This window comes from Topomyia yanbarensis, chromosome 3 (assembly GCF_030247195.1).
Source record: "Topomyia yanbarensis strain Yona2022 chromosome 3, ASM3024719v1, whole genome shotgun sequence".
In the NCBI taxonomy this organism is placed as follows: Eukaryota; Metazoa; Arthropoda; class Insecta; order Diptera; family Culicidae; genus Topomyia; species Topomyia yanbarensis.
This window is the reverse complement of record NC_080672.1, coordinates 366,788,444-366,812,484: the sequence shown is the minus strand read 5'-3', so window position 1 is coordinate 366,812,484 and position 24,041 is coordinate 366,788,444. Positions and strand designations below refer to the sequence as shown.

General features: G+C 43.7%; 1 protein-coding gene and 2 long non-coding RNA genes across 4 annotated transcripts in view; 2 read left to right on the top strand and 1 right to left on the bottom strand.

The window, feature by feature from the left end:
• LOC131690847 (methylcytosine dioxygenase TET-like) overlaps positions 1–24,041 on the top strand; it is a 574,639-nt gene that overhangs the window by 449,480 nt on the left and 101,118 nt on the right. The window lies entirely within an intron of this gene.
• On the top strand, positions 6,973–8,163 carry LOC131690850 (uncharacterized). The gene is made up of 3 exons (XR_009305641.1): positions 6,973–7,368; positions 7,439–7,608; positions 7,671–8,163. It is a non-coding gene; the product is annotated as an uncharacterized LOC131690850 (long non-coding RNA).
• Positions 8,804–9,799, bottom strand: LOC131690851 (uncharacterized). Its single transcript, XR_009305642.1, has 3 exons — positions 9,552–9,799; positions 9,202–9,492; positions 8,804–9,144 (listed from the first exon to the last, which is right to left on the bottom strand). It is a non-coding gene; the product is annotated as an uncharacterized LOC131690851 (long non-coding RNA).

Genomic DNA, 24,041 nt, shown 5'->3' with positions numbered 1-24,041 from the left:
ATAATAGTCCGATTTCAACAATCTATAGCTTATTCGAAAGGAATTCGTTAAAGCTGTCTAAAAACATATAAATTGTTATTCTGTCATGTCAGTTTCGGCAGATAATTCAAAAAAACTGCAAAAAACGCCATTTTTACGCATTCAAACATTCATATCTTGGAAACTAAACATCAGAATCAAAAACAAATTAATAGCGTTCATACTGTTTTTTAGTTCTTTCATTTAAAATTGGTTTGGATAAGATCGGTTCAGCCATTGCTGAGAAACACGAATGAGAATTTGTCCGTTACATACACACACACACACAGACACACACACACACAGACATTGTCCCAAATCGTCGAGCTGAGTCGATTGGTATATAAGACTCGGCCCTCCGGGCCTCGGAAAAAATCTTGAAAGTTTGAGCGAATTCTATACATTTCTTTTATAAGAAATGTAAAAATGATAATAACAACAACAAGCAGCAACCGATGTGCGACGAGCGAGTAAGATGGAAGATAGGAAAGAGCGCGAAAATGCGTAAACGAGCTCGCTGGGAAGCGGAGCGAGAAAAGGAGAAAAGATAACGAAAAAAAAAAATGCATCGCGTGGAAAAGTCGCCGGCGACGACTGCTGCGATCCAATGATAATAAATGTCTGGCTGGAATAAATTTTCAAGAAACTACACCGAAAAAAAAGCCAAGTGTCTGATCAAGTCACAAAATGAGACAGCGAAAGAAGGGGCCAAGCAGAGGCAGAAGAAAAACGCGAGACAGTAGAAAAAATGTGGGAATTTATTGGTATTTTCAAATTCCGATAGGGGTTTTCTTCTCTTCTTCTTCGGCTGCATTTCTTAGCATTTGTTGAATGGCTTGAGCCATTTTTGGCTTCAGTGGGTTTTTTTCAACACTGATGATGATGACGACGATGGTGCAGGGCTGCTCACTGGTGCTGGTGGTGGTGATTTATATGTTTTAATCAAAATGATTTATTCATTTCAAGCGTACATTTACGTGGAACCGTCAGCAGAGCTAAACCCAACCGGGTTAGGCCCCTGGGTCTGGGCTACACTCAAAGGGGCATTTATTATGATTTGTTTCCTTCATCTTTCGACGTATCTACTGGAGCTAATAACCACCACCACAACACAGTTTCGGAGTTTCCCGGCGCAGACAAACTGTCTAATTTGACTTTTTCGTACGGGTTTGACACCGCGGCGGATCGTTAGGTATAGATTCCCCCCCTACCGACTCGACTCGAAACTAGAGAAATAAAATTTGATAGTTAAATAACTTAATGACTCTGTTAATTATTTTTATTGCCACTTACCGAATTGAAAAGTCGTCAATCTTCTGATCTGGTTCGAGTAAGTGTCACATGTTTTACGTGCCAGTACGGGCGGCAGTATCTAATTAGGGACGGAATAGAGATTGACATCAGCACCGCACTGACAGATTAATAATCTTTACTGTCAGTCGTTAAAATGCGACAAACCGTGAGATGTTTTCATTTTATTTTTTTTGAAGCGAATATAGACATTAACTCCGACGAGGATATTAAATTGGCACTTTTCGTTGAGATTGTCATCAGGTTAGATTTTTCGTAACATTTTCTTTTATTCTAAATTTATGATCAGCAATAAAGTGGTGATCTAAATGTCCGAAATCTTATGCTGTTTTCGGTTTTAGAATCGAGTCGCCCTAGGTTCGCTCTAATGTTTACAGTTTCCATATAAAAGTGACAGCTCCGAGCGAACCTAGAGCAACTCTGATTTAAAAACGAAATCAGCATTAATTGTCACAAAATTCAAAGAGTTACAGTTGACCATTGGTAGCCAACTTGATTATCATCGCATGCTTTGTTTTCATAATTAGAAAATAACGTAAATTTGAAGAAAAATGGATAAAACTGACAAAGTTTTCAAAGTTCCTCTTTTTCGACTATTTTTATCCGCCAGCACCAACCAAGAACAGTCATCAAATTCTCTATTCGTTTTTTTGTTTTAGTCATCAAATTGACAGTGAACACTAATTATTGTTTTTACGGTTCACTTTCCTACGCCGCGACACAAGTTGAGTCACGCCACAAACTTGTGACAGTTTGTCGCCGGGATCTGCTCTACACGGGTTGCTTACACTGGTGTTGGGTCCACGCAACTACGACGACGACCTCCCGAATCATTTCACGCCAATCACACATACACGCAAAGCACTACTACGCAGGGGGGGAGGTCTGAAGTTAGTGCGCAGAATCGAGTTAATCATGAAGGGATGAACAATTCTTGCGGGGGGCCACTTGCGTGTACCACCTACCTACCTACGCCTTTGTAGTGGTTTATTTTGAAACGCGCTCATACGATGTGTACGGAAACCCCTCGAGCCCCCGCTCCCGCAGCTATAAGCGCGCAGCAGTGCGCGCACCCACTCCACACCGTGGGTCATTATGGCAGTTTAGTCATTTATCGTTTTCCGGCCGGATTGCTTTGTTTTTGTTTTCGGAATAAATTGCCAGCTCATGCCGTGTATTGGCTTGTGTTTTTTTTTGTCCAAAGAATCAATTCAGCGTTTTTTTTTCAAATGTCAGCAGTCTAGTTTCCAAATGTGAACAAACTTTGAATTGAGGGCTATTTTTTCTGCCGCACGGTTTTATGCTACTTCCGTGTGTTGTTTTTAACTCAAACGCAATATTCTAGAGGTCGAAATTAATCGAATGTCTGATGACGATGATGCAATAATAATTAATCAAAGCAGGATTACCATGGACCTTTCATTCCATACGACTGTCTCGAAATTGTACGTGTTATTGAAGTGGTGTTTTTTTGTAAATATTAAAACGTTTTTTTCTCTAACTGTAATGATTTCGATCCAAAAATAAGTAGAAATGATTCAAGTGTAGCTTTTTAGTACAGTCGTGATTCGCTGCTGGGGTCACACACAGCTCCTGCCCATCTAACGATTCGCTAGTTGGAATTGAAACTTTACGGTGACGTCACAAATGAACTGAATGTTCATTTTTGACAGTTCGCTTGTACTGTTTACATGGACTTGGAAAATTTCTTTGCGATTTGCTTCGAGCGAATCTAGTCGTCCTCAAATTTTTCTAAGTCCATGTAAACAGTACAAGCGAACTGTCAAGAAAAGTGAGATTAACCGAGTCAGTAAAGAACCTAATAACTGACAAACATCAAAAACTGATATAAGAGACATTAGTAGCTTAATGGCATCTGATCACATCTCTTACTCTTGTCAGTTTGCTTGTCGCAGTGAATTTAACAATTGACATGATATTTTGACATTCAGATGCTTATTAATTAGACAATAGTCCAGCTAGCGGAGGTCCCACTGAAAAGTAATCCAGTTAAGTGTCCAACCTGCCGATCACGAATGTAGTTCTGTCAGTCAAACTTCGTGTTATCCAGGGGCGATACATGCGGCTAGAAAAAAAGACAAGTATCAAATTGATCTAACTCTCAAACGTCACGTTGAATCAGTGTGTACCAGATGAAGATGGCATGTGAGCGAAATGTGGACCAGTATGAGACAATATGTGAGCAGGGTGTCCATTTTTGGTTGAGGGCAGATCCGAAGGTTTTTTGTGTCAACACACCAATATCCGAAAAACAAACACTTTTAGAGACTGTTTTTGAGTACGCAGTAACTGGGCATAATGCCGTTTTAGATCAAGAAACATTTTATCTCTGTATCAGGAATGGTTTTTCTTGTGTTCATTAGAATTATCAAATTATGATACAATAGTACAATTATATTGTCTTGAAAACCAAATTTCCAACTTCGATTTCAAAATAAAAACAATAATGAACTTATAAATGGTTCAAAAAGGTGAATACACTCTTTATGAACTATTTGTCAGTTGGTGTAGTAATTTAATATATGCGCGCGTAAATTACATTTTAAATTTTATATAGCGGTCCTGATTCGAAATTTTGGTACATTAGGTACTGTGAAAAGCAGACTTCCCATGAACATCGACAAGTTTGTACCAAGTGTGTACAAAATTTCGTGCGCGCGTTCATCCTCAAACATTATTCGTCTCGATGTACAGGTTCGCCTCGATCATCGAACCCAAGCGAACGATGTACAAACTCTAGCACAAAACATTTGTGTACGTACACCGGGTGCGTACACGAGAACAATTCGCACAAGACAAAAAGAGTCAACGCTAATGATGATGAGAGTGAGAAAGAGAAAAGTGGTGCACCGAACCTGTGTGTAGGTAAACCGTGTACGTACATGGGGTTCGGTTGTGCAGGCGAACATGTGCAAGTGTTTTGGCACGGAATAGCGTGCTCGAGTTCGTACACAAAATGTGGGTTTAATATGTGTACAGAACCAGAGCGAACATTGTGTACGATGTTCATTTGGGAAAACTGGTGAAAAGTCATTTACAACCATTGTACATAGTTGAATGATGTATATTTTGCATTACACGCCCCTATTATTTGCACAAATGTTACGTTTAATTTTAAGCTATAATATGATCTAAAGTTCTAATGTTCGAAACGAACAGAGATTCTCGTATATCCCTCGAAAAATTCTTAGACTGCTAGTGAAGATGAAACAACGGTCAGTGAGCAAAGTGTTCAGGCTATTTTAGATGGCAGTTGTTTCTGTGAGGTACACGAAAACAGGAGGATCCCGAAGCCACTGTACTCTTCGATACGTGATGTGTCTATGAAAATCATTTTTTCGCAGGCAAAGTATTCGTATTTAATTATTATTTATTTTTGGAATCTGTAAGCGAATGAATCTCTCTTGCACGGACGTGTCGAAGAACAAAGGGAACCTAGAAATACCTCGAAGATTGAAAGGAGTAAATTATGAAACATCGGCCGATGCGAATTGTGGTAGGAGGCTGATGTTTCTGATTTATAAATCAATCATTGTTACTTCTTCAATGTTTTGGAATTGTAGAATTGGGAATGATTCGCATGCTATCTGCAAATTGTTCGCTTCTAAGTATTCAAGTGTGTTCGTGGATAAGATTCTGTCATCGCAGGAGATCGACATGGTCGCTTGTAGCATGGCTCAGCTTGAACAGTCAGTGGGTGAAATTCGCGTGGAGCACTTGAATATTATATCAACAGCATACAAACTTGAAGCCATCTCCCGAGCTGGATGGTGTTCCCTCTGTGATTTTGCTAAAGTTCAGTTTGGCGGAACCACTCGACCAACTTTATCGAATGTCACGGGTCAGCCGCAATTTTTTTCTCAGTTATGGATAGCAGTCTTCATCTTCGCAATCCAAAACAAAGGAGATAAGAAGAACATCGACATTTACCTTGGAAGGTCTGCTCTATGTGCAGTTTTATAAATTCTTCATGTTAGTCGTGATGAATGGTATTCCGCAAGGAAGTCATCTCGGACCACACCTATTCATTTTTTATTTCAAAGATTAAAGGGCCACGGTTGTCGTATGCAGATAACCTTGTAATCTTCAATACAATTAAAAACCAAACGAATACACTTTATTTGAAAAAGCAATTTGATATTTTCAGCAGGTGTTGTGTCAACAACCGAATAATTCTGAATCCTGAGAAAGGTTGTTTGTGCGATAACTGCAAAAAAGAACTCATCAAGTTTGAACACAACTGGTCGGGAGCTCATGAATTGAAGACATTCAACGCATATTAATTCGATGTGCTCTAAAAACGCCGATATTTTTTAGCTTCCAAACTACCGTTCAGCGTCATTGAGATACTATTAGAACCTGAAGCATCTCTGGTCTGTCTTCTATCAGGATGCAGCGATTCACCGGCTTTACTAGAGCGAGTTCATGCTTTACTGTTCCTTTTCTTGTACTCTTTTTTTCCTCTTGTAGTCTTTTTGATATTTTGCACTGTTCCAATGTTAACATCCAATTTTTTAGTAATATCGCGTACAGAAAGCGACTTGTTTTATGTCTGGAGGATGCATATCGTTTCTACGGTTGAAGGAATCATTTCTTCGTCGGGATTTTAGCACATCATCATGACTATACGTTTCTCCTAACTTTGCTATTAACTCGTACAGTGCAGACTTTGAACACTTCTTGAATTTGGCTAACGCATGCTTCGATAAGTTCTCCGTGCACTCTTAGGGCAGAATTGGTCTAGGAACAAAATAGGAATTCGAGCCACATTCTTACAAAATGACGCACTATTTGACAGTTTTTAATATGTATACAAAATAATAAACGCACACAGCGGTTATCCAACCTCCAATTTAACCTCCACCTCGCACTAACACAACTGCGTAGTCAATTGTTGTTTACACGATGAGTATGAAGTCATCATGTTTCATCAATTTTGAAAACAGATACTTCAGTAGACAGTCTACTGTTTAAAATAAACAGCTCTTACCACTATAGAATCTGTAAACAAAATCCTAGGCATTTGCAGTTTATGGATGATTGTATTTAGCGTACATTACTTTTCCCAACTGCTGTGGTTCGTGGTGATTTTAAAACGCAAACAAATAAGATGACACTGATTTCTGTGTATACTTCGATGAGAAACAAAATGAATTCAGAAGGTGGGAGCAAAAGATTTATATAATTTGATCTAAACTGACACTGGAGTTTTAGGTTATTTATCGTTGCTGACATTTTTCTAACCTGAAAAGAGAGCATTTTTTCGGGTTAAAGCCTCTATAATCGAAACAAAAAAAGAAAATATGCATCTTCCGTTTTTTGGCTTTCCTATTGTCAACCTAAAATACAGCTTGGACGGAAAAAATTGCCGAAAAAATTTAATCGAATTGCCTTCTAAATTATCTTGACAGCTCGAGCAATTAAACCTTACCTTGATTATTGTTTGCTAGTTAAACAGACATGACAGACTTGAAAAAAGGAATTTGTAAAGAAAGATCAAACGAATTTTCTCGAGCTTAGTACACTGTCTATTTAAATTAATTGAGTTGCAAAAGGTGGAACCAACGACACGACCTGAAACTTCATGAAAAATTTCGAAGAAAAAGTGTTCACGAAGTTACTCGCCAGTTACCAGTACATTGAGCGACCCCTCGATAAAGATGAAATATGAATTTCTCACGCAACACTGCCTCAATTTTCTTAATGTTTATTTGCATATCCTAACAACCAAAGTCCGTAACAGCTAGGAAAGAAAACATTGTTTCGTTTGCCGCAAGAAACAAATGCGAGTTCGGAAAAGGGAAGCTTTTGTTGGATTTGGATAAAATTTGATTTTTTAGAAACATTTTGGTCCCCGTACGCGAAAACGGCGAAAACCAAAAAAGATATTTTCCTTAGTTAATAATAAAATAATCCGTTTGCTTTTTTATCACCTTCCCTGTGATTCACCTGTGGGCTGTGATTAAACTGTTCAAAGGACCAGCAGATACATTTAGGGGCGGAAAGAACGAGCAACTTGTAAATTTTCTACTCTTAACCCTAACCTATATCACTCAAATAATTATTAATTTTATTTTTACATTTTCAGTTCCTGTTTACTTTTTCGCTCTTATCGCTAACACGCTGAGAGCCAGACTTTCAACATATTCATCTCGAAAATTGCCTAAAATATGGCAGGGGATGTGGGAGTATCGTACTCCAAATGTACCATGCTTCATTGCACCAGTGAACCCAAAGGCATGAAATTTGTTGAACAAAGTGAGCTCAGCACTCTCCCTGTAGGTGTCAAAACAGCTACTACATAAAAACACGATTTTAAGTTCCAGGAAACCGGAGAAAATGCATCATGCGATCAATTTAACACCCAGCGTCACCTGTTCTGAAACTCCAAAACACGACGATTAAAGGTTTCCGTTTTTCCAGAGAATTTGGGTTTTCCGGAGACTTACCCTTAAAGAAGCATCCAGCATAGAAGAACGCGTTGTGACGTTCCTACTGCCCGTGGAAGACGCTTTAACATATACAGGATTACTGATGCCAGTGTATTACACCAGTCCACCAGCACTAATAGTCGACAAAGACACCGTGCGAATCAAAATAAATTGGCTTAGGAACCCCTACTCAAAACCTTCAATGACTGTTTCGTACAAAATGAACACATCATACGAATATTTTCGAATAAAAATCAACAATGGAAAATGTGGGACACCTGGTCATACAGGATAAGCTCGTTTAATCTGGGACTGTCCCGTCTAATCCGGGGCGTCCGGCCGCTTTATGGTACAAATATACCTTAATGTTGAAACTACCCGGTGATGATAAATAGATGCATCGAATCAAAATTACGGTCAAAATGTCATCATTATCCTTCCAGCATTCGCGCTGGTGCGCTGAGTGCACGTCACTCTGAAAATCGAGCGAAATCGTCTTTAAAGACTAGTTTACAGTTCGGGAAATGTCACTGGATTTCGACCTCTGTGTATTTTAAATGAAGCACGGGATTTAAAATCCCGTGGCGGGAAATGAGTCTACACAAAAATGACAATTTTCATGAAGTGTAAACCCAACCGCGGGAAACGTCACGGGATTTTAAAACTCTCCACACAAAAAACCGGCCGGGAACAATTCAACAAAAACTCTTTCCGACGGGGAATTTTTTTCCGAAAGGGATAATGTAATTTTTTAGAAGCAGCAAAGCTTTTGATTTGCAGTTTGGAGAGATCTCGGCGGAAAATTTTCCTTGATCAAATTCCGTGGCCCATTTCCCGAACTATAAACTAGCCTTAAGCACTAGCGGTTGCCAGTTCGATGAGCCATTTTTGCAACGTCTGGAGAGTTAACAACTCACCTTTCGGGTTTGGCGATATATTTTGATAAATAAAGTTGAACTGTATCGCACAGATAAATAATAAAGAACGTCTGCCGAGTCGAGGCACACGATTAGGTTTAAAAGTTTTTTATTTGTGACATTTCTCTGGTGCAAAATGGTATACGACGTCGGCAGGAATGTTTCATTTAGGTGCACGTAGACGTACTGGACCATCACGGGCCCTATTCTCAGAGTCACGTCACCTAGTGACTAGAAGGATATTTCCCTCATCACTAGGTGACGTGGCTGTGAGAATAGAGCCCCACATACAGGGATAGCTGATGCGAAAACGATTTCGCATGTTCGGTCTGCAATGGATTAAGATTTTTCTATTGTACAATTCAATGTATCGGACGATGATTTTGTATCTTGATTGCCAGTTTGTTTATCCAACTCACGAAGCAGCGGGTAACTGTCGAATAAACCTGTAATATGGGATCCATGAACGGTGCACTGATTCTGCCAGGCGTGTTAACTAATACCTTGGCCGTAAAGAACAGACTTCTTTCCTTGGGCACATCGCCATTCCCCAGCTATCGTCGCATGATATTTCACTTTGTAGATTCACTTCAGGAAAGGTTTCTCTAGCTGGTCGATTTTGCGCAAATGATTGCTCGGTCACTTCACCGTTTTTGGATCATTCGACCATATTCAGCTATTTCACTGCTTGTTACATGGAACTTTTGATTATCGACATAACGAGGACGATAACATGCATCGGATCTAACAGATTGATTTCGTCGTGCTGCATCAGGTACATGATTATTTGTTTGCTGAAATAAAAATAAGGTGTTACTTAAATCAATTAACATTACAATCGAAATTTGCTCACCTTCGATTAAGTCAATCAAATTTATTGCTTCTTTGGTAAAATTTTCGGTTTGTTTTTATACTCATTATTTTCCTTTGCGTACCCAGAGGTTGCTACGGTAACTATGGGCTATTTGGAAAAAATAATAACAGATTCATAAGTGTTGCTAGTTTCATGCATTTTCTAATCAAATAGCAAATTTGACAGTACGAGTTACCTCAGTCACTGAGGGGTAGTCCGATTTGCGATACACTTTTGGAATGCAAGTGTCTAGTCGTGTCGTTGGTGGAACGAAATCTGATAAAGATTGCTATGTATTTCGATCGAGAGTATACCTATTTGCTGATCAAACGTTAACCTAAAGAAATCGGCGTACGTTTGTAAAATAGCAAGACCCGCATTTCGATGCAGACATCGGACAAGCTCACACAGAAGAAGGAACAATTACTGATAGTGGTCTTTGTCTAGAATGCAAGCATAAATAACAGTCCTAACTCCCTCTGCCCGATCCTCCCCTTAGAGGACCACTATTTGCCATCCTGACGCAAATGTTTATCTTCTTCCTGTGTGTTCGCATGCCAGAGTGTGCACGTATTTGCGTGTGCATCGCACGCATGCTTTCTAGAACTATACGGCCAAACACCGCCACATACACGGTCCGGATTCTGTATGTTTGCGGACTTCGTTTCGTTCCGATCCCGGCCAGAGACTACAGACTGGCAGGCAAGCAAGCAGGCAGGCAGACAGGCGAGTGTAGTGTACACAATAAATTTTATCATTTTCCTCGTCAGTGCACCATAACTCATTCCGGTTCGTTTCGTATGCACCGTGTACCGTACGTCGTTGTCGTCGTCGTCGGCATGTTCTGCAGTATTGCACACAGTCAGACACAGCCTCCGGTTGGTCGGATCGTTATAAGGCAAGATGCAGTGCCACTACCACCGGAGATAGATGGGTACATGCGTGAGAGTCCAGTCCCTAGTTCGGTTCTGTTAGGATTCCCCATTCGGACCTCGTACCGCCGTATTCCTTTGTGCGCCAAACGACTCAGTTAGATAAAATTCCCACCTCCCTGATTTTCCGGTATACGATCGAGCTTAGGCTAGGCTGCGGTCCGAGGCCTAAATCAAGCTCACTCTATACGCAGACATGAAACGTGTTTAATAAATAATTTATTTACCTCCGGAGCGAGCGGTCCCGGTGCGATGCTGCATCGAAGTTCCATTGGTGCGGTGCACTAAGGAACAACGATCGAAAAACGGTCCGGGTGGTGCGCCCGCCGTTGTCTACTAAAGTGCAGCAGCAGCAGCAGCAGCAGCGGCCGTAAATTTCCTGACGGTCTAGCTAGAGAAAGGGAAAATTATAATCTAAAACTTGCACATCGCACCACAGTACAGCGAAAGCGGTTCCTGATGCACACATACAGGCGGTCCGTCGGTCGGTCGCACATACGATCTTCAGCTCGGAAAAGCTATCCAGCCACCTGTATCTGCAGGAGGTACCGTTTTGATTCGAATTTTGGACAATTACAAACTTTAATAGTAAAATTCTTTGAGAACTATGTAATCATGAAATGGGATGACCCCTTGGCATGCTTCAACTGTAGTTGTTGCATGCAAGCACGGAGAAAATCGGATAGTAGGCGGGAACAAAACTGTCATTAACATTTTCTCTTCCTGTTTATCATTCTTAATAAACCAAACACTGATTTAATTTTGTTGTTCTCTGAGATATTCGTTGATGTGATTCAAACAAAGTGAATATTAGCGGTTATCAAACTAATAAACGAGGGCATTTAGTTTAATGTTTTGAAAATTCGTCGAAAAACTATGGTTCTCACAGGTAAATTCACATGAAAGTACAACCAAATTTTCTCTTCCGTCCGAAATTCGAATCACAGCAGTACACCCCGGTGTGCTTTTCCCCAAATGGATAAGCTGGGCCGGAAACGCAAGAAGGTGTACATTTTCACATATTAGAATTAGATTTTGGTTCCTTCGCCATCGTCAACGACACCAGCACCGACCTGGCGGCGGGACTGCTGGGTTGATTTGGGCCCCAAAACTCGGTAAAGTAATTTACATACATTCCGAACCGTTCCCAGCGGAGCCGAAAGATACGATGAATATGCATGCATGCGGAATGGGATTTTCAGCCTCCGGCAGAATGGGTTCTGCTGTTGCAAACACACGAATGCTAATGCAGGTCACTTGCAGACCTGTCGCTAGAGTAAGGCCAAAGTGCGTGCAGTGCTCGGCTCATGACAGTCACTGGACCGCATAGCAAACTCATTCCCCTACCGTCCTCTACCGTCAAAAGCACAGGAAATTCGTGTGTGCGTAAAATGAGAAATGCAATTGCTTGAGTGTGGTTTCAGATGTTCACATCTTGTTCCGGGATACGGGCTCCGAAATTGCATACCCCCTCTTGTCTGCTTTTGGCACTTTCCTACCCGTCATCACCGCGCACACCGAAAATTCGCCCCCCTCCCGAACTAGCCTGCTTTGTTGTTTTCTAATTTGCATCCTAGCAAATTTTCAATTTTAAGCACAAAGCCCAAAGCCGACAGACCAGTTGCCTCCGTCACCATCACCCGGGAAAAAGCAGGCTCCTGCGATCGACGTTCCTCTGACTTTTAAAACTACACTCCGTACACATTCGTGCACACATTCCACAGCGAACGACAGAAACTAAAATTTTAATATCTCTTTCCAGCTATACATCTAACAAGGACATTTGTTCGCCCGGAACACGTATTCCTCCGGACCACACCTACCTGCCGACCCCGCTGAACTATCGACAAATGCATCAGCGTCGAAACAAACAATTTCCTACATCGCTGATGTACGTCACAAAAGAAACCCCCTTTCGTGTCCAACCCTGGTTCCATTCCGACCGCCCCCTGGTGGTGGTGGTTATCAGTTCAATTTTCGTTCGACGAGCTTTTTCCGCTCCGATACCGATGATTAGTTTCATTATTCTGGCGTGTGCAACTTGAGACTTCTCCTGCTCGTGGTCCATGGCCATGGCTGGTCGCTTTGGTCGGCTTTGGCACTGGCATCAGTCAGGTTCAGGGCGGTAGAGGATTTACTCGGAAATAATGATTTATCCCCGCACTCTGATTCTACCACACGACACACCGCGCACACACACACTTGCAGCCAGGTGATCTCACTCCAATGCCGGACCACCCAGCTCTACCAGAGGAGTTAGGAGGAGAAAACACGTCAAGAGATTTTAATTTTCCACATCATGTAGTCCGGGGTTGGCTCTCGAGTGTTGTAGGAACCGGGTGTGAGTGTGCGAGTGTGTGTGTGTGCGTGCATGCGTGCATGCGTGGATAAAAGTTAGTACCGACCGTCCGTCCAACCGTCCTGTCCACTGAGCCAGGCTCGTATAAATTTAATTAGTTTCCTTCGCTCCAATGGAATGTTGACTGAGAGCTGAAGTGCGTTAGAAATGGTTCCTATACCGGGAGCCGGTGGCGACGGCGGTAGTAAGAGACCCGGAACGGGAACAACGCACGCACGTAGCGACCGGCAATTGCGCAGGATTCAATTAGCGCGGAGATTAGGAGGCATGGCAGGGGGTGACGGCCGGTAGGTGGCAGGCGTCGGTAGATGGACTTGGACATGTGCCAATCTGAAGACGTGATAGGTTGATTGCATCGACTGGAGTGGGCAGGAGGGTGTGGGCCGTGAGGAGGGAGCATGAAACTATTCTTTGGCTCGGAGTGCGGTTCGGTTCAAGTTGACATGCGATTGAATTTACCGTATCCGTTTGCTTGTTTCTAATTAAATCAATGCTCGGTTAGAAGGTGAAGGTAGCTTTGAACGTCTGATACAGGATGTTTTGGAAGGTTATGTTGATTGTCGGAAAGTTTAATTTAGAAACGGATAGGTAAAGTGAGTTTGAAAAGAGTTGCCCTACACTACCACAGGGGAAAACCGCTCTACCTTTATATTCGAAACTTGGCTGCAAATGTCATCTAATATAAACAAATATAGCGAATTCAGTTCAGTTTGGTAGATAATGTCCATTGTTAACTGTTTCAGGGCCGTGTATTACGAATGATGACTTTTATCACTAGTTCCACGGAAGCATCAAAATGGGCAAAAACCATCTGTAAGAACATCAGCATTGATCAGATCCATTGAAATGAAAGTGATTGGAGATTCTACCAGAAGCATGTGAATAATGACGAAGAGCGAAAATGTATCCGAAAAAACTTTAAGAGGAAGCTGACCATAAATGAAGGTGTTTAGAAGTAGCATAGAACGTCCTCAAAGCATAGGAAATGGCGTAAAGGAAATGGTAAGGAATGTATTAGAGAAAATCAACATTCATCAACTCCTCCATGCCAATGTTGTTTGTGGACAACAATACTTTTAAAAAGCTATAACTTTTGATTGAGGCAAGATTGGCTTACAAAAACAATTGCCTTTCATTTGAGTATTAACAGTTACAAGGATCCGCTCTACAACTGAAGTTATTGCAATTAGTCTGATTGGATTCTGATGGAGCAGTGCTGCCAGGGACACTTTACATTGACGACGGAAAATGAATTTGTCATATATCTTCGTTATGTAGCGATATTATTAAAAACTGACAAAACATCAATTTAGACTGTCTTTAACTACGTTTTCACGTAATTAGACTATTGTAAACATTCTAGGAAATTTCTGACAGCTCATTTACAACCACAGATGCAAAGTCAAACCAAATGAGTTTGATGAGACAATTAAGGAAGCCAGGATCTGGCTGTACAGTTATCGTGCCCGTGACTTTCCCACCGTATTTTCAGTTCGTCAGGATTGGATCCTTTTGCACATTGTACGTATTTAATCCCTCCCGGTTCTTAGCTCTCTGAACGAAAGACTTGAACAGATTCAACTTCCAACATCCCTGGCCGAAGCATTGGGATTCCACTTAAACGCTTTCACTACGCGCTTGTGATCCTGTTCACTAATAGAACATCCATTCTGATCACATTTCTCAGAGTAGTAATAGTTTGTTTGAAACGTTTAATCACCGTCGACTGCACGATTTCGAGTTGTTTTCCGATGTTCCGACGAGAGAGGTGAGGATTTTCAGGTGCTTGGGCAAAATCAATTCGCGACGTAACTTTTCGGATGACGCCATTTTGTCCAACTTTCGAAAAACTGACAGCGATAAAAATACAGTATAAACAATACACTCTAAACTGCTTCTACCCAAATTTTCAAGAGAAAATACCCTGTGGGTTATTTTCTACAGCGTTTTTCCGTGATGCATTTTAATGTGGGACACCTTTAGTTATTCTCAACCCCATCTAAATTTTTAAGATTTTGTCATACTGTGAAACATCGATTTTCTTTTATTTGCAAACAACTATATATAAAATTTATAATAATTTGTCACCATAAACCCTAAAACTTTAAAATAATCATGCTAATAATGTGTCTTTTCTTTATCTATTTCCAGGTGAGTGTGGAAAGCGTTCTGTTTTCTTCTAATTCTACAACGCGATCTGTGAGTATTAATGAGTTCTAAGTCATCATTGGCTCTGGATAATTTTATCCTGTCATTCGTAATTCTATCAAACATATACGCCTACACGTATACTAAAACGAGCTCGCGCATATAAATATGCCATATCATACGCATCATATAAATCCGTTCGTTGTCATACCTACGGTCATGATCTCGCAATCATGCAACCACTTTTACAATCATGTAAACTCCGCACGTTGCCACAAATGCGATCGTACAATCGCGATCGTACGAGCACGATTGTACAGACGCGTTCGTTCACGAAAACTTACCAACGCGCGGGCATGCTCAGAGGAATGCTCTCTAACTAAATCAACGCAATATAGTAGGCCTTGGTACTGCCTCACGTAACGGAACTCAACCTTTCTGTGTAAATAGAACAGTTACAATTGAAACGAACTAGAGCTTCTTTGTCGGACGTGCGCACCGTAAGCATGCTGGTCTTACCACAATATTCGTTGCGGTACGCTAGATTAGATCGTAGAGCAGTTTTTCTCAACCGAAGGCCCGGGTATAAGGAAAGTCGCCCGGTCTGAGTCTGCGGAAGTTCAATGAGCAAATCGGATCCTGATGGAAACCACAAAGCGATGCGAGACGAGGCTTCTCTGGAAGTACGAATATTTAGAGTCCCCGGACAGCTATTGATAGCTGTGTTTGGGGAGGCGTTTGCAGAACGATTTGTTCATCGGCGATAGTGGGAGAAGACAGCATTCTAAATATCAAGCAGAAGAGTACATATACGAAGCGACCTGGGAGGAGCTCGACGCTTCGGATCCACGGCGTACGTGTTCCTTGGCTTTGAGAGAAACGGATTGCTCTTTGTACGGATCTGACGAAGGCGTTTCACCATGATGATCCGGGACTTTGTATTTGATGGGCGTCGCTACGTTTGGTGCGACGTGTTCGCTGTGTTCAGCACAATTCTTGAAGAATTTGAACGCTAAGGAACATTTAAAATAGTATCGAGCTGTACAGGTAGCTCCACATAAGACACTCCATCCCACGGTTCCAAGCAGACTTCCCATGAACATGGACAATTTTGTACCTGTGTACAAAATTTCGTGTACGCGTGCAACTTCAAACATGCTTCGTCTCGATGTACAAGTTCGCCTCGAACATCGAACTCAAGCCAACGATGTGCACACTCTAGTGCAAACATCCGTGTACGTACACCGGGTGCGTACACGAGAACGATTCGTACATGGCAACAAGAGTCAGCGCTAGTGACGATGAGAGTGAGAAAGAGAAAACTGGTGCTACGCACCGATGTGTACGCATACCGTGTACGTACATGGGGTTCAGTTGTGCAGTTGTGTTTAGGTACGAAATAGCGTGTTTGAGTTCGTAAACGAAATGTGGGTTTAATATGAGTACAGAACCAATGCGAACATTGTGTGCGATGTGCATATGGGAAGACTGGTTCTAAGTGATGGCAGCAGTAATCGGAGTACACCTGATGAAGACCATCCTCCATATCTGACCGAAGATCAACGGGCCATGAATTCAGATTCAGTAAGCGCGACGACCGATGCAATGCTGAAGTCGTGTCTACTGCATAAGGAGGTGATCCGACCTAAACTTTTTAGGTGGAAGCGATTTTCGAAGCTAACACATTTGTATCGATCGGTAGCACGTGTCCATCGCCAACCTTGTCAGTACTGCGGGGCAAGCAACCGGGACGATTGGTGCAACTAGAGAACACCATCAAAATACACAAACTGTCTCCGTATTCGAGGGTTCTGGGTAACTGGACCGAATGGTCATTTAGCCGAGTGGTCATCAGGCCGAATGGTCATTAGACTGATTGGTCATAAACCTAACGGATGTTCAATTACAAATCAGAATTTTTTCAATCACATAGCTAAAAAACCAAAAAATTATTTTCATCGAATCCAGTTTTTTTAATTGAAAACAATGTTTATTGTTCAAAGAAAACGTGAATGAATATTGGAGAAGGGGCCGTGGTTAGCCGTACGACGCAACTTAGTCTCACCAGAGCGCTGGACGGCACTGACGTCCATCTTCCGGATACAATTCCGGATCCTGGTGATCAACTGCTTCGCATCCTTGGCCCGCTAGTTATTTTTCTACACTAGGGCACTGAGGGAGCCGAAAAAATCCTCAATAGGACGGCACTCGGGCAAGTTGGTCGGGTTCCTTTCTTTCGGCACGTACGGTATCTGTTTTCTGCTCAAGATACTTCAGCGTCTTCTTGGCGTAATGGGAAGACGCCTTGTCCGGCCAGAAGACGTACTTTCTATCCGTACACTTGTTGATTGATGGCCAAACTGCTCGGCTTGAACCACGGCTTTGGAATCCCTCTGTCCGATATGGCGATGTACAACAGAACTTTTTTCAAATTTTTGCTGTCACTTCCGGGAATGCGGGTCTTCGAGGGCGGAAAGTATATTTCGTCGTCCAGCACGAACAACGTCCCGCGGTAGTTCTTCGTCATCCACCGGCACTTCGATTTGAAGATCGCTATCTGCTCGTCCGTGTACTCGGGGGACCTAGTCTTCTTCCAACAGATAATGTCCTCCATCTTGAGGGTTCGGTGAATCAAGTTATGAGAGTAGTGATATTTTCGGCCGGTGTCACGCAAACTCGTTCTGTCCTTGTTGTCGAACAGCTTTTTCAACGCTTCCTTCTTCTTCGTCGTTATCTTCGCCGGACAGCCACTACTCGCCTTCCGCTCCACGCTCAGGGATGTCAGGATCCGGTAAACTGTACTCACGGGCACGTTTTCGTCTCGAAAGTGGTCTACCGTAAACTTTTTTCCACGATGACCGTGCGTTTCGTAAAACCACACAACACGCTCCCAGAGTGCTTGCTGTTTCGATGCAATCTTCGATTGAACTGACAGCACCCGAGCGAAAAGAAATAAAAGAAACCCATTGCTAGGGATTCCAGAGACCAATTCTCTTGGAGAGAAAAAAAACGCTCTTTACTTTAATTACAGAAAGGTATTGAAATCATTCTCATTTTTTATTGAACACCAGTTACTTTAATCCATCCCAACAGGTTTTCTTTAATGAAGCAGAATGTATGTAAGAAAAATGAAGACGGCTATCAAAATGGAACAGTATCTGCTATCTCTATTCAACGCATTAGTTCAAATGGTAGTATGAGGGTACGTTGTACTTGACTTTTCGCATCGCTCAAGCGCGAAAATTTTACATTTTCCAGGCAAAATTTTTAACTACTTCTTAGGAACGAAGCAAAGATGATGATACCTATTTAAACGCAATCCAATCACTCTAAGTCGAGTTAGCAACGAAACAATGTGACATCTTGACTAATGAGATGAATAAAAGCTCATTTACCCTATTTTGAGAGATCGTTTGTTCATTTTGACACTGACAGATAACATTGACAGTAGGAAGGTTCTTCGGAATTTTCTAAAGCTCGTCTGATTCTTCAGCGCACAAGCATTAGATTTCCGAATAGCTTCAAACAAACTTACAGTAAAACAGTGAACCAGCTCGCTTGTGGAACATCCGCGTTCGACGAATTACGTGACAGTAGTGTACACCCCAGGCAATCGCATAACTGCGCTGGCGGCGGCAATCTCTCGTGCCGTGAAATGCAAACCATTTCGAATGCGCACTCGCGGCGACCGACCTGAACCAACCCGGCCGCAGCTGCTGCATCATTCCTTGTTACGGCGTCGCGTAAATATTTTTAGCCAGTTATCTTAAAATAATTATTAATTGCACAAATAGACGGCACGCAAAAAGGCGCATTCAAAACACACACACGCACACACAGACACCAACCAAACAACTGCTTGAGTAGAAACGATCGGTGCTGCTGCGTCCATCCTAGTGTGCTGTACTATCGCCGCAGGCAAGCGTAAATCTTTTTACGGCGACGCGTCACCGGTTGGACATCTCTTTGCTGCAATAAGCAGCGGCGTGTGCAATTTCGCAAAAATGATAGTTTTTGTTAATTGTCGACTTTGCGACGATGGGAAAATCGTGCCGCCATGATTGGACCCTCGTTAAAAATTGTTACGCAACACGGCTCGCGTGTTGCATCAATGAAAATAGATCCACTAAATCTTAGCGCGCCGAGCAGATTTATTTCCCATCCGACATCACCGTTCGCAGCATAATTGGAATTGGATTTCCAGGAACCTGAATTACGCCGCCACTAGGTTTTATATTTATTTTCCTAATTAGTTTTCGTTCCCCGTCGCGTCTTAGTTTCTTTTTTATTATTCAATTTTATTATCACTAAACCATTCCGCTAGCCGCTCCCGGGGCAAGTGCTTGTTTCCCATGCAACCTCACCGGTTAGTAGTCTGGCAACGCAAACATGAACCCTTGGATGCTGCGGCACCCTTCGCCCAGCCGACCACCGGTCTTCCTGGAAGGCTACTATAATTTAACTCCTCTGCTCTGGTGGGGTCGAGATCTGCTTCTTAATTGTTTAATTACCGCGGCTGCTTCTGTAGCTAAATTCGCCATTTCTCTGTGTCTGTCGGACTAAAACAGTGCCGACGAAAATAAAATTGAATTAAACGATGCCATTTAGCACCGAAGTTGCCATCAGAGCTTTAAAATCTAACGAAAAGCTTATCTTTTTCATCTGCCATAAAGTAGCTAGGTATCACAATTCACAACTGCAAATCAGTCGTTCGTCTTTAAAAGAAAAAAAATCGCACGCGGTGGCACTGACGATGACGACGACGACGACGTAATTAAAAGATGTTAAGTCGACGAACGGCAGAAAGGAGCATAAGTCCCTCTTACACGTGTACTTTCCCTCCTTTCCCAACTGAACAGCACAGTGCCTTTTGATGAAGGTGGAGTGGAGTACACGGTAGTACTCAAATTGCGTAAAGTGTGCAGACTAGGCACTTCTGGTGGTTGTGATGCGTACACAATGCTTTCACGATGGTACTCCAATTTCCCACATACACATTCACACAGCAGCAGCAGCGGTACTCATCGTGCAGCAGCACACGGTGGCACTCAGAACGCGATTGGCTGCGTTCTCTGAGCTTTTTTTTCTTTTTCAGTCTGCTGGGTCAGGGTCCCAGGCGGGGCGGGCGACGGGCTACTTCTGTCTATAAAGTTTTCCTCGGAAGAAGCTGAAGATTTTTCTCAAGAGCAGCACCATCATCGGAGCTCCAGCGCTGCGAAGACGATGGCGACGACGACGCACGTTGACGCAGAGCGGCAAGGCAGTGCGGAAAGCGTTCGGTTGGATCATCACAGCAGGCCGCGGAAAAGCGCCACTTGAATGGGGTGGGTCGGTGGGTGGAACGATTTTGAAGTATGGGGATCTACACCAACAGCTTATTTGGTTTCTTGTAGTGGAGATAAGTTTTTTTTCAGGAAGCAGATGGTGGAGGAGGTGTGTGAGTTTTGCACAAAAATATTGGGTTCTTGATCCTCGAATATCAATGCAGTTTTGACAACTTTAGTTTGAAAACATATTGAAAAACTTGGAATTAAAATGGCCTTTTGTGAACAACTCCTCAATGCTAAATAGATATTGGGTTCAAAACAGTGAGAATTCGGCTGCCAATCTATTTGGAAAAACATGGAAAATGTTATTATTTTTAAAGGTACGACTGGAGACCTTGAGCTAGATCTCCCCGCCCCGGTAGTCACGAAAGGCGCACTTCGTTTGCCACATGAGCAGATCGCTTGTCAAATCATGTATTTTTTGCAAACTTTCAAAGTTTCCGCTTGCTTACTTCCTCCAGAACAACAAATTTGAGCTGGGCGGTGAAGAACAGTGGCCCCGTACCACTCCAGGACAACATTTGAATAGTGGCACTCTTGAAGCTAGAACCGGCCAGAAGACCGTAGGGCCCTCGTGTCAAGTATCAACAGAGGAAGCAGATGCTTCTGTAGATACTCCTTGACCTAGATCTCCCCGATTACAGTCCCGGTAGTCACGAATGGCGCATTTCGTTTGCCACTTGAGCAGATCGCTTGCCAAATCATGTATTTATTATCAAAATTTGAAAAATTTCCTCACTTCCTCCAGAACAACAAATTTGAGCTGGGCGTTGTAGAACAGTAGCCTCGGAAGCTCCTGGATGTCCGCCTTGAAGTGATTATCATGATCCATGAGGCTTCGTCAACATCTGGGTGTAGTTTCCGAGCCCGTGACTTTCCCATCGTATTTTGCAGTTGGTCACAATTTGGAGCCTTTTGCACTTTGTATGTATGCAGTCTCTCCCGGTCCTTGGCTCTCTGAACGAAAGACTTGGTCAGATTCAACTGTTTGGTAACATCGCTGACCGAAGCATTTTATTTATTTATTAACAGTTTAAGGCCGAAGTGGCCTGTGCCGTATACAAAAGATTCCTCCATTCCACTCGGTCCATGGCCGCGCGTCGCCAGCCACGCAGTCTGCGAAGGGTCCGCAAATCGTCTTCCACCTGGTCGATCCATCGTGCTCGCTGCGCGCCACGTCTTCTTGTACCGGTCGGATTGCAATTGAGAACCGTTTTCACCGGGCTATTGTCCGACATTCTGGCTACGTGCCCGGCCCACCGTAGTCGTCCGATTTTCGCGGTATGACAGATGGGCGGCTCCCCCAACAGCTGATGCAACTCATGGTTCATTCGCCGTCTCCATGTGCCGTCTTCCATCTGCACTCCACCGTAGATGGTACGCAGCACTTTCCGTTCGAAGACACCAAGTGCGCGTTGGTCCTCCACGAGCATGGTCCAGGTCTCGTGCCCGTAGAGAACTACCGGTCTAATCAGCGTCTTGTAGATGGTCAACTTCGTACGACGGCGAACTCTGTTCGACCGAAGTGTCTTGCGGAGGCCAAAGTAAGCACGATTTCCTGCCACGATGCGTCTACGAATCTCTCTGCTGGTATCATTGTCGGCGGTCACCAGTGAGCCCAAGTACACGAACTCTTCAACCACCTCGATTTCGTCGCCACCGATGCAAACTCGAAGCGGGCGGTTCTCATTCTCTTCTCGTGAACCTCTTCCTATCATATACTTTGTCTTCGACGTGTTGATGGCAAGTCCGACGCGCTTGGTTTCTCTTTTCAGTCTGATGTAGGCTTCCTCCATCTTCTCAAAGTTTCGTGCAATAATATCAACGTCATCGGCGAAGCCAAGTAGCTGAACGGACTTTGTGAAAATCGTACCACTCGTGTCGATCCCTGCTCTTCTTATTACACCTTCCAGCGCGATGTTGAATAACAGACACGAGAGACCATCACCTTGCCGTAACCCTCTGCGTGATTCGAAGGGACTCGAGAGCGTCCCTGAGACACGTACTACGCACATCACCCGATCCATCGTCGCCTTCACTAATCGCGTCAGTTTGTCCGGGAATCCGTACTCGTGCATAATCTGCCATAGCTGATCTCGATCGATAGTGTCGTATGCGGCTTTGAAGTCGATGAACAAATGATGTGTGGGCACATTGTACTCGCGGCATTTCTGCAGTACTTGACGAAGAGCGAACACCTGGTCCGTGGTAGATCGTTCGCTCATGAAACCCGCCTGGTACTGCCCCACGAACTCTCTTGCAATTGGTGATAGTCGACGGCATAGTATTTGGGAGAGTACCTTGTAGGCGGCGTTCAGCAGGGTGATTGCTCGGTAATTACAGCAATCCAGCTTGTCGCCCTTTTTGTAGATAGGACACACGACACCTTCCATCCACTCCTCCGGTAAAATCTCCTCCTCCCAAATCTTGGTAATCACCCAGTGCAGCGCCTTAGCCAGTGGCTCGCCACCGTGTTTTAGTAGCTCGCTTGGTATTTGGTCAACCCCAGCGGCTTTATTATTTTTGAGCCGGCTAATCTCCTCCTGGATTTCTTGGAGATCCGGAGCCGGTAGTGTAATGTCTTCCGCGCGTGCTCCCAGGTGCGTTACCGTGCCATCCTCGTCGTCTGCTGCATCGCCGTTCAGATGTTCTTCGTAATGCTGCCGCCACCTCTGGATCACCTCACACTGGTCCGTGAGAAGATTCCCGTTTGTATCTCTGCACATGTCGGCCTGTGGTACGTGGCCCCTGCGCGAGCGGTTCAACTTCTCGTAGAATTTCCGTGTGTCTTTAGCGCGGTACAGCTGCTCCATCGCTTCGCGATCTCGGTCTTCCTGCTGGCGCTTTTTGGTCCGGAAAACCGAGTTCTGCCTGTTCCGTGCCTGTTTATATCGCGCCTCGTTCGCCCTCGTGCGGTGTTGCAGCATTCTCGCCCATGCTGCATTCTTCTCTTCGACTAACTGCTCGCATTCGCCGTCGTACCAGTCGCTTCTTCGGTCCGGGCCCACCGTACCTAGTGCAGTGGCTGCGGTGCTACCTATGGCGGATCGGATATCTCTCCAGCCATCTTCAAGGACAACTGCGCCTAGCTGCTCTTCCGTTGGTAGTGCCACTTCCAGCTGCTGCGCGTATTCTTGAGCCACTCTGCCATCTTGTAGCCGCTCGATGTTTAGCCGCGGCGTTCGGCTTCGACGAGAGCTATGCACTGTCGAAAGTTTTGAGCGTAAGCATACTGCAACCAGGTGGTGGTCCGAATCTATATTCGCACTGCGATAAGTGCGGACGTTTGTGATGTCCGAGGAGAATCTACCGTCGATTAGAACGTGGTCGATTTGATTTTTTGTTACTTGGTCCGGTGATCTCCAGGTGACTTTGTGGATATCTTTGCGAGGGAAGAAGGTGCTTCGGATTACCATTCCACGAGAGGCTGCGAAGTTCACACATCGTTGGCCGTTGTCATTTGATACGGAATGCAGACTGTTAGGCCCGATCACCGGTCTGTACATTTCCTCCCTTCCTACCTGTGCGTTCATGTCGCCGATGACAATTTTCACGTCTCGCAGAGGGCAACCGTCGTATGTCTGCTCCAGCTGCATGTAGAACGCTTCTTTCTCATCGTCGGGTCTCCCTTCGTGTGGGCAGTGCACGTTCATGATGCTGTAGTTGAAGAAACGGCCTTTGATCCTCAACTTGCACATCCTTGCGTTGATCGGCTGCCACCCGA